General features: G+C 33.7%; 1 long non-coding RNA gene across 1 annotated transcript; it reads right to left on the bottom strand.

Moving 5' to 3' along the window:
* Nucleotides 1–2,449: 2,449 nt before the first annotated feature.
* On the bottom strand, nucleotides 2,450–5,257 carry LOC106394562. The gene is made up of 3 exons (XR_007319736.1): nucleotides 5,137–5,257; nucleotides 3,633–5,067; nucleotides 2,450–3,490 (listed from the first exon to the last, which is right to left on the bottom strand). It is a non-coding gene; the product is annotated as an uncharacterized LOC106394562 (long non-coding RNA).
* Between the last annotated feature and the right edge of the window lie 7,246 nt (nucleotides 5,258–12,503).

Below are 12,503 nucleotides of genomic sequence, written 5' to 3'. Positions count from 1 at the left end.
AAAGAAAAAGTACTCCAATAACCTACTTAAAATATAAAACCTCCTTTTCAAAAAATAAGCGTATTTTTTTTACGTGTAATAGTTGAAAACTGACAATTGAATATCAATCTATAATATTATTTTAATATATCTAAAGGTAAAATATTAATTGTAATAAACAATTTTTGAATTTTGTAATATTACATGAATTAGAAGTCTTTAAAATCTAAAATCTATTTTATTAACCTAATATATTTTTATTCATTTATTATTTTGACGTTACAAAATATTGCTTTTGTTTTATTTGTATATTAATTTTTTAATAATTTAGTTTCTTTTTAAGTAATTTTAAAATTATCAAGAATATAATATATTTAAAATTATTTATTTAAATATATCCAAATATGATGTCTCACTTTTATGTGTGTTTGCGTTGAGCATATTTAATTTGTAGTTTATATATTTAATAACACCTTGTTTTTTTACTCTTTATATTTAATCAATTTTTAATTAAGAAATTGCATTCTCTTATATGGATTTTTGTACCCAATATATACACGCACATATATATATATATATATACACGAATTGAAAAGAAAAAAAAATTGAATGAACTTTTAGTTTCATTGATACCAAAGCAGATTCAGTTTGGAAACCAGATTCGGATGTGGCAGATGTGCGATTTCATTGGTTGAGTGATGGAATAGCTCCTGGTCTCTTGTAACTTTTGTGGTTTCTCAAACATAATCTGTAGGTACTGCCCTGTTTTCCAATCTTTAATTGCAAGGACCATTGAATCTGGGGCATATAAATTAAACAACATCAGATACAATAGGCTAAGACTCTTTTTGGTTAGAAAGCAAACAAATGTTAGCTTTTAACAGCTATGCAGGTGAAGTTTTTACCTCGGCTCAGCTCATGGAAACGTTTCTAAGCTTCCACTTGTAACATTGGAGCTCATGTGATCTCGAAGATCCTGGTAAAGAAAGAGTGGCAAAATTAAACATATAAGTAATACTATAGCAATCAAATTCTTAACAACTACGAAAGATGATTCTAGGTTTGTTATGTAGTTAGAACATAGAAATCCGTGTTTTAATGTCAAGAGATTTGATATATTTAATAGATGTCAACTTCTTCACTTAAGAAGAAGATAACCAACTTCAATAATGTCAATTGCCGATACTAATTTTAATAGATATTTTTAATAGATGTCAACTGCCGCTACGTAGCGACCGAACTCTCCCAAAACATTGATATTATATTTATTAAATAAACATTGGAATTTGTATTTTAGGATATTTTACTGCAGTATGGTGATTTAAATGTAACAACTTAAAATCTCGATCGAGTTTTCGCATTTAAGATTTGATTTGCAGTTGCTTTTAAGAATTTCAACTTGTTTTGATAAGTTTGTCCGCTCTTATTATTGATGGGCCACATCAATCTAATTGTTACAGTAATTAACAAATGGGCCCAATATTTATCTTTGTCGAGATCAATCCGGTTCTTTTGGGTGATTGAATTTATCAAGACCGCTACCCCTTTTTTCCTATGTGGATTTTATTTTACGTAAAATATTTTGTTCACAATTCAGTCTGTAACGAAGGTTTAATTTGAGGTTTCGCAACAGTCGGCAAATATGATGTTCCGCACTCATAGCCCAGTAAACCGCTATTTTCTAAGTTAAACGCGAGTCATGCTCAGTTAATGAATGGAATTAGGCTTTTATAGTAAAACCAAAACATAGATTTGGATTAAAGATAGGCCTAAATAATACGGTAAAGTGAGCTGGGCCGAACATGACTTTAAAACTATTCAGTATTTTTTTTGTTGATCAATACCCTAGTTCTATGATTTTTTTCATGTATACTACGAATATTTTGTTAGTTAGTGGTATGTTGGAAATTATTATCTTTACTTTTGAATAACTCTTTCAAAAACTCATGGGAACAATCATCTGTGATGATCCACTTATGGTCGGTGATCTTTTTGGAAACGTCGGATTATGTTTTCATTTTGAAAAACGGAAAGAAATTTGAGGATTTGTATATCACTTGGATCATCAATTATACTCTCTTTTGACTAATTGTAAACGCAAAACGGTTTTAATATTCCATGCCCTAGCTTGTAGCTAAGACCAAGTAGGCAAGTAGTAGTTGCTTGCTGATAAAAAAAAAAAGCTAGACCAAGCATGTAAGCAATATAGCAACCATCAAATTATCCAAACATCTGAGTTCATCATAATAAACACAACAGAACATAGAAACTTATAAAATGTTGATAAAATAAATATTTTAATAAGATAACGAAATGAGACCGAAGGTGCATATATAGTTTCTTCCGCTTTACTCCTCGGTCTTCTCAGCGGCGACTTCACCAACAGCCACAACTTCCTCTGCCTCAGCCTTCTTCTCCTCCTCCACAACCGCCGGAGTTTCAGTCACCTCCTCCTTCTCTTATGTTTTTGCCTCCTCCACAACGACCGGAGTTTCTGTCTTGTCTTCTTCCTCCTCTACCTTTGGCTCCTCTGGTTTCTTCTCAGTTTCTTCATCTTTTTTCTCTGCCTCTTCCACAACCACTTCCTTGCTCGTTCCTTCGACTGGTGCTTCGGATTGTTCAGTTACGGCGACTGGAGCTGGAGCATACTCTGTCGCGGCCTATCCCCCTTCCGCCTGTTCGGTAACCACAACGGTTTTCTCCACTGTCTTGGTTGGTACCTCAACGTTTTCTGCTGCAGGAGCAATCACTTGGATCGAAATGTTTTTTCGTCGAGATCAACCTACCTTGTAGAAGATATCGAAAGGGGTGATGGGAATGATCACAACAGAGAGATACAAAACAATCTGGAAAACATCAGAAAAAAAATGTCAAAACTCTATGAAACAAAATGAATAAAAAATATCTCTAAAAATAAGAGAAGATACATATATTACACTGGTTGAGAAGCAGCCAAGGACACATCTCCATGGGAGTATAGATACAGATACGCAGTCATGCTAGTTAATATTATCGTCGTCATCCACCTAGCACACTGTTACACCCTCAGATTTTTTAGAAAATCATTGGATAAAGATGGTAGGTAACTAAGGAATTGTAATACCTTCCATATCTCTTTGTGACTATGATGATCTGGTCCTAGATAAAATATTGCTGCGTAATCGACTCCAGTTCGAGAAAACACCCATAGATTAACACCCCAGAGCCAAACCATCATTGTCTGAAAGTAATTGAATATATATTAGAGGAATGAAACACACGTTAAGGGTTTGAGTTTCTGATTTCGACAAAGACTTACAATGAGGAGAGGGTTGTAATATAGAAATGTTTCATAGAAGAACAGTTCTCGTGTGTCTTGTCCCATTTTCATTACAGATTCCCATCCAACCTGCAAGTTTTTTAAACATGTTCATATAATGAAAAGAATTCAAAACTATAGAGGCAAATCAAAAGCTAAATCAAAATCTCCAACCTTTCCACAAATATAAAGACCACCAACATACAGAGCAACCTGAAGAATCAAAGATTTAAATCTCAAATCAGTCCATTATATTACACAGAAAAAGAAAAAGCCAAACATGAGAGCTCCTTTCCATGCTACAAAATCAAATCTCTACAGAAAGTCCAAGAATTTGGGTGAAAGAAGAAAAAACCTTGAGGCTGCTAAGGACTAAAAGGGCTTCACAATTTGGCAATAGTACCTAGCCATGAGTTTCAATGATTATCAAACGGAAGCTAGACATAACAGAAGCTTTCTGGTAGTCACTAACTCTCTTCTCGAAGAAGTTCGTTTTCCCCTGAAGCGAAATCAACTCCATCCAATCAAACGGATTCGCCACACCGTACACCTTCCCGTACCCAAGCGCACCCAAAAGCCTATCCACCACGGACTCGATATACTGACTCATCAGCTCACGGGTCATCCACACCAACGCACACGGAAGCGCGTCGCACACAAACTCCCTCTCGATCTCGACCGCGTCGCAGACAATCGACTTCACGCGCTCCTCCGTGAGCTTCATCCTCAGGAGGGTATAGATCAGGCACGCGAAGTCGCAGTGCAAGCCTTCGTCTCATGATTATACTTCCAGATTTGCGCAAGTGAGGATTATTCACAGGCACAGAAAATACGCCTCCAAACATAGATTCCAAAAGCAAATGGCCTGTGGGTTACGATCAATTGTAAACGCATGAAACGAAGACGACGGAGAAGACGAAGAGAAAGGTCCGAGATTCGATTTTGGGAAAATAAGGGTTTGTCGAAGCGTATCTGACGAGGCAGAGAACTGTTCTCCTATTGGTCGATTTTTTCTGTCGACGTGGACACTTTCTCCATGGTTTATATCCCCTTTTAGTATTGTATTGATATATATATATACTAGGTTTTTTTCCCGGACTACTCCCGGGTTATTTATTTATAAACCGCTTGCTATTTAATTTTAAAGAAAACTTTCGGTTTAATGTGAATATACCATATTTTTGTTGGTTGAATGTTATATATAATTTTTTTTTCCATTTTTTTATGTAACAAAAATATTTTTTTAGTTTTCTAAAATACCAAGACTAAAAATTTGTGTTCCACATGAGTTTATCACATTTATTGAACCTAAAAAAGAATTTTTATATTGATCAAAGAGTAATATAAGAATTTTAGATCATAGTTAAAAAAAAACTCATTTGCACCCAAACGAAAATCTCAAAACCATATTTGATTGCATCCAAACATCAAAAATGGAGAATCTACCGTAATAAGGAGTATAGTCTGAAACATAAATTTTAAAGAAAGCAAAGTCTGAAATGAAAACTATGAAGCAGGCAATGACTTAAGATATATTATTCACTCTTAGCACGCTTAGCTTCCTGTGATTCAAGACTGTCAGAAGCCTTTCTAATCCTCTCATCTGCTGGATCTTCAATGGCGTTTTGTGGAGCTGGTTCTGGGAGTACCTTTGTGACAGTGATGGTTTGAGTCTTGCCAGTGAGGTTATGCTGAGAGACTTGGACAACAAACTTGCGTGTCTGACCAATGGTATCCATGAGAGTTTGTGGAACCGGGACAGTGTGATCAGCTCCCACATCCTCGTTAAACTGACATTCAAGTAAAGCACTCGTGTGAGAACATAGACTGAGTTGGTGGATAAAAATGTTTGAAATTACCTCAAAGTATCTTGCAACTAACTCTGAAGCATGCTTGCCAGTCAATTCACGACCAGCATCACAAAGAAGGACAAACACCGCCTTCTCACTCTTGTCATAAACAGAGATCTTAGTTAAGTACCTGCCAAGAAAGGAAATTAGTAAAGATTGATGATAATAGATGGATGTAATGAAGCTAACAACTCTTACTGTGGAACTCCCACGACCTCAGAGTTGGCACACTTTTTGTTCGTACAAACCAATGAGGTAGGCTCTTTGGTTGCCTTTGTGTTACACCCACCCCAAGAAAGATAATACCATGGGGAACCATGGAGTACATCATCGATAGTGGCTGTACACTCAAACCAAGCAACCTATGACAATGTTAAAAGAAATTTCTTAAGTACACAAGCATATCGTATTAAATGGAAAGACATAGCAAACATTGTACCTTAGCAGTTTCTTGCTTGATGTAGGAGAAGAGTTCACCTAGAGTTACTGTCTCAGGCTTAGTGACTACATCTGCAATAACCTCGTTAGCAACACCTGAGTTGGAACCCAACATGTTCAGAATGAGAAAGTGGACATTATAGCACAGCTGCAGGAGCATGAAATACATTTTGTATGCGTAATAACCTACCAGTCAAGATAGTCCCTGGTCGGCTGGACATCAATGTCCATAAACACTCTAGAAGATGTCATAGAAGTAAGAGCAAGAGTCCCTGTTGTTAACACATCAGTGGGGTGTTAGTAACCAAATTATATTACAATTTTATTATGTAAGTGAACTACTAAGCTCCAATTCGTTTAGGATTCATTGTGGTAACTAAAAGAACGCGTGGAGTGCTTCCATAAGATTTGAACTTCTGGCAAAAGACTGTTGCGGCTTGGTCCCATAGGTATAGCTTCATCACTGGTCCGCTGCATGATATTAAAAATAAAATGTTAATAGAAACAGACATATAATACTTGTAACATTAGACAAACTCACCCATGTGTCTGAACATGGACCACCAGATGCCGCTTTTCTACTATGTTAGATTCGTCAATTATGAGATGCTCGGTCATAGCTTGCCCATTGATCAGCCTCATGTGACCAACATAATCTGAAATATGCTAAGTTAGTTAAGAATCAAACCAATGCTAATTAAATTATCATAGCTGAATATAAATGGAAGAGACATGGCTTACCATAAAGAACACCCCTGAGATCACAGTTAGCCTCGAACTCCTCGTGGTCACGAAACCGGAACCAATCTTCTGGAAATAGTATCGGACTATTCTGAAGAGGAGTTAGAACAGTGTTCCATGAAAACATTACTGTCACGTTGTGATCAGCAACCCGATACTGAGCTTTGTTCCTCGATCCAAAGAACTTGTTTAGCCTGTAAACGGTTCCTGATGTCATCTTTCGCAGATATGTCTGAACACGGCTTGCTGGAATAAATCTTTTTATAACATTTCCCTGTCCAGCATATGAAAGTGATCCGATTAATAGAATAACTTTATTAACCGAGCAATAATAAACATACATATAAAAAATTAAAGATGAACCTGCTCATCAATGAGAAGCATCTCCTCTCCAATGAGGGTTTTCGTATGTGGGTTTCGAGCCTCCCAAAAATGGATAAGACGAAACCGCAACTCCGCTTCATGTGGGCCAAGTGTCACTTCGTCAAAGCCCATAACTTCGACATCGTTCCCGGAGACTACAGCAGCCTTACCATGAGGCTTGGTTTTAATCACGGAAGAGCCAACAGCCTTTCCGCCGGTTTTCATCAGCATCGCGGAGGAGGCGACGATCTTCCCGGTATGTTTGAGTGCTATCGTGGAGGGGGCATGTGATTTTTCGTTTGTTTTCATCGGGGATTCACCGTCGGTTTGAGTGGTTGAGTTGCGTTCGAACTAAGTAGCCGTCCGTCTCCGTGGCCGACATGCGATCGATGGATGTTGGAGCCTGGCCTTTGGATTCCATCGGTGTGGATGAACCGTCGATCTGGAAGTTTGACTTCGGTTCGATCGCGGAGGAGACGTCGGTTTGCATGTCTGAGGTGGGGTTGCTGGAGGCTGAAAGGTGGCTTTTGGATTCCATCGATGTGAATTTTTGAATATATCTTGAGGATTATCATCGAAACATAGGGGAAGAGTTTTATACAACAAATGATGGAGAGTAAGGTGAAAGGTCTTCATTGAATGAGATAGACGAAGCTATGATTAAAGCATATAGTGGATGAGTCTTCAATTGATTGCAGAAATGGATCGAAAGAGAAAGGGAATCGAAGACGGAGAAGTCGAAAGAAGAGGAGTCGCAAGGGAAGAGATCAATCCCGACCTGATTAGGTTTCACGGTTAACAAACCAGGCCCAAAGAAAAATGTTTTAATTCCAGCCCAGGCCCAACCGGATTGAAACTCGGTTTCACGTCATCGCCAACGCGGCAATAGGAAGCTTTCCTATTGGTTGTTTTTTTTGGGACGACGTGGACACGCTAGTTACTTAGCATATCCGCCTTTTATTTAGTATAGATACTACAGATTTTTTCGAGCTACGCCCGGGTTTCAGACAAATATATTTACATTTAATATATAAAATACATATACATTATGAATTTATAAAAATATTAAACTATAATTGTTGTTCTTTAATATATAAAATACATATACAAATACAAATACAAACTGTCCATTGAATTTTAAATGATTGAAAATTAAACTAAAATTGTTGTTCTTTTAATATCAAAAATATATATGGAACAACGAAGGTGAAAATGAATAAAATGTTAACAAAACTGTAGTTATAATTCAAATTCTCATTTATCTATTTATCTGGCATATTGGGATTCTCATTAAAATATGTTATTAATCACTACTAATCCAAACGTACGCACACACACCTCATAGTTTCAATAAAACAATTCAATACGTAGTCACTCATTTTTTTTTTTAAACAACACATAGTCACTCTTTATACATTTCTCTCTCTTTTCTAATGGATCACAACTTTGGTTTAATATGTGAATCACTTTGTAAGAAGAGATTAGTAAGTTAAAATATGAATGAGAAATAGAAAGTGTTCGTTACAATTAAAAATCACACTAATAACTTATATTTTAATAAGGGTTTTGAGTGACACAACAAAACTACTCGAGTATGAGTAGCTTAATTTTTTTTAACTTAAATATTTTTCGATCGGCCATATTCGAAGATCTAAAGATTATTTGTTTACACTTTGTTTGTTGCTTACTTACTAATAAAAGTTCTTTGCTTTTGAGAGATGAATATATGATCATTAAGCTACAAATAACAAAAGAAAGACTATTCTCTAGCCAAGTAGCATGCCACAAAATTAAGGCGAACTTCCTCTCTTGCCCAAAACGGGATATTTGTTTTCTTGTATTGTGATGTGTGGTTTATTTCCTTTTTCGTGCCGACATTGTTTTGGCTTTCAACATTGGTTTACTACTTTGGCTTTCATTAGTCTTCAATGCCATTAAGAACTCACACCACTATCTGTGATTAAATGTATTATTACTGTAACATTCGTTTAACCTTGTATAGAGATGGTCACACAGATATGTCAAAACACATGGCAACTTTTATGGCAATGGGAAAGCCAAGACAATTTCTTCCAACAATATGTAAAGGTAACTCTTTATCACTGTATTTACTCATATTTCCATAATTGAGCTGATTTCTTAATTGATGTGTGAACATTAGTCTATGCCTCATGATCACAATTATGAACAACCAAAATGTCGCCAAGGACCACAATCCGTAAGTGTTAACTATACTTGTAATTTACAGGAGGACAGAAAGGTTGGTAATCAGCCTATAATATCAATGATAAAGAGATTTTTCTCAAAATTCTTTTAAGAATATCTTGAACATCCCTAAGGACGATTGGTTTAGCCTTGTATATCTTATTCCTCTGTATTTACGTTCTGTTTTTACTGACTCAACTGATAAGGTTCTTTGGCTTCAAGAGCGCTGTCTTTCAGCTTCAAAGAGTAAAAGCTCCAGAAACTATTTGCTACCCAAAAGCATACAATGATACAATGTTTAAGGCGATGTACCTCTCTCTGGTTTCTCTTACTTCAAACTGGATAAGCCAGTCCTCTGGTTTGATCAGCAGGTTGAGTCTGCCAACTATTTCTGTTTTGTATCTTGTCACCATCCAAAAGCAGAATCTAAGACGCAACATTATCAAAGCTATTTAAACACACATAAAATAAATAGAACACAAACATACTGCCAAAAGCAAACTCAAACACACAGAAAACAACTCAAGCCACACATAACTACATCAAAAATCTAACACAAACGGCAAAACCAAATACTATTGTAAAAAAACTTCACATTCCACGAACTTGAACACTCCCTTACCTATTGAAAGAGCTATCATTGTTTCCATTGATAAGAATCCGGTTATAGAGAAGGCCTTGTAAAAACTAACGCATACTATTGAAGTTTTGATAAATAGTCTGCGGATGTGGCTGCTATCAACATACATTTCATCTATTGCTCTGGATCAAATGCTATAATGACCCACTTGGGTATAATAAAATCTACTTTAGACCTCTTTCAATTTGAATTTCTTTTTAAATTAAATTTAATATGAAAAAAGAACAAAATGTCCCAAAAACCTGGAAATTTTAAATTATTTACCAACCCAACCAGATATATTCGGACCCAAACCCATGTATCCAAAACCCGGCCCAGATTTATTTATTATTTTTAATATTAAAAATTAATTTTATTAGTTATACCAGTTGTATTATTTGTACAGTTATACCAATTATACTAGTTGTACAGTTATACTAGTTGTACGGTTGTACATTTTAACTAGTACAATTTTATTAGTTATCCCCTATATATTATTTGTGAAACATTACAACTTCTTTTTGTAGCCACGTGTCATCACTATGATGATTCTTAGAATTATTAGAGAAATATGTTGGTCCATCTAATTATATAATAAGTTTTTTATTAAACTAACCATAAATTCATTATTAATGTCATTTATTATTTCCTTAAATAAAGATTACGGAATTGCCTAATGTGGCTAAAGTATATATGACAATTAATGATTTTGAATAATAAAGATCTGATAAAAAAATAATGTATCTTATCAAATTTGTTTAATTTTAAACTATTAAAATAATTTTAAAAAATCATAATAACCATATTATAAAAATTTAGATTTTTCTGTATATGTTATATTTTGAATTTTAAAAAACGACTATAAATTACTAAAACTGTTAAAAGTCTCACATTCAAATTTTACGATCCATGGTTTAAAATTTTTGTTATGACAAAATACAAATGATTACAAAATCATATAAATAAAAGTCTAATTTAATTAATCATTAAGATTTAAAATATATATGTCTATATATCATTCTAAATTAAACTATAAACCATATTGAATAAATAAATATTTTAGTTTCAAAATTTACTTTGAATAATTTTTTTTGATAAAAGTTTTGAACTAACATTGATAATTTTTTAAATTATAAATTACTAAAATTATTAATCCCACAATAAAAATTTTGTTATCAATAATTTAAAGTTTTTGCTATTAAAGATACACATGATAAAAATAACATATGAGTAGAAAACATCATTTAATAGACATTAATATTAAAAATATACTATGTATGTTAATATCATTTAAATTTAATTACATATCCTATCAAATTTTTTTACAAAAAATTTTGGATTAATAAAATTGATTTATACGTTCGCACCAATTTAACTATATATGTAATAGTTATTGACTTTTAGTTATTCAAAATATATTTATTATTTCAACATTGTAATATGTTGTATTAGTTGTACTATTTATAAAATTTAATATTGAACTTTTTAATATTTATTAGTTGAATTAATTGTACTAGTTGTATTGTTCTTGAAAAAAACGCATCTTTATTTTTTTCCTCGTATTATTTGTACTATTTATAAAATTTAATATGGAAAATATAACTTAGAATTCGTCACAAGTTCAAAAAGGATGCATAAACAAATAATGACAAGTGATGATGATATATACGAATGGTAAAACTAGTACAACTACTCGACATTAGTGTTCAATCACAATGTTTAAAACATGATACATGTTTAAAACGTGATGCACAATACAAAACAAAATAACATAGTTGTACTATTATTTGAGTTATACTGGTTTGTACATAGTTGTACTAGTTTTTGAGTTGTACATGTTTGTACATAGTTGGATTTTGGCATTGAAATAAAAAAAACTAGTTGTACCACATAAACTTTAAACTTACCTCAGTTGTACCACTTATTTATGTGTACATGTCTTTGCCCCAATAAAATGAAATCATCAATTTTGTTAAAATACATTTCAGATATGTTTTTCATAAATATAGTGGACAAACAAGTTAACAAACCCTTAAAGTATACGGTGGAACATAGACACTTATGAGATAGTGTAATAATTGCCAAAAAAAAATATATTAAAAAAAATAATTAGGAAAGATCATTATAAACACAAACCAATTTGGTCAATTGATTGTTATCTTCATATGAAAATTCTTCAAATGAAAAATCAAATGAAAATTTAAAATTTCTATAATTAAGAAGTTGAACCAGTAGTACCAGTATTACAGGTCTAGTATATGGTTATATTTTTAGTTATAGGGGTTATATGAGTTGTACTAGTAGTAAAAGTTTAATATATAATGAAAAGTTATTAAAAAGTTACTAGTAAATAATAGTAAGTCAAATATATTGCAAGAAAATATATTAATGCAAATAATACTTAAAGTTATTTACTTTTAAAAAATATCAAATATATTCATAGCATAATTTTAATCTATAAATATTTAAATTGGATGATATATTTAAGTTACAATGACATGATAAAACATTCAGGAAGAGAATCAAGATATTTGCTCGATGGAGGAAGAAGAGAATGGAAGTGACGAAAATTCCGCAGGAGGAGTGTGATTTGTCCATCTGAGAATGAGAAGAAGATTGAGTTGTTTGTTGTGTTGAACGAAGAAAAGAACAGAGGTGAAGCGGAGTTGCCACCGAGGAGTGTGATTTGCTCATTAGTGAATGAGTTCTCAGAGACCCATAATGTGAGTTCTTAACGGGCAAGTGACATGCATGAGAAATGGAAGATGAGATTCTTTGTATCAGAATTGGAGATGGCAACTCAGATGAACAATTAATGTGATACCACGAAACCAAAACATATAAGACTGGTAAAAGAAAGGGAATACCTTGATGGTCGCCACAAGGTCCAACCTGGAGAACACTAGTGTATCAATGGCAATTCCAAATCATTGAGGATCGATGTGGCAAATAGGGCTTGGTTGTGGACATGTCGCTCACTGGCGTTCGTGGAGGAGTTGCAGAACAAAGC

This window comes from Brassica napus, chromosome C2 (assembly GCF_020379485.1).
Source record: "Brassica napus cultivar Da-Ae chromosome C2, Da-Ae, whole genome shotgun sequence".
Classification (NCBI taxonomy): Eukaryota; Viridiplantae; Streptophyta; class Magnoliopsida; order Brassicales; family Brassicaceae; genus Brassica; species Brassica napus.
This window is presented reverse-complemented; position numbering and strand designations above follow the sequence as displayed.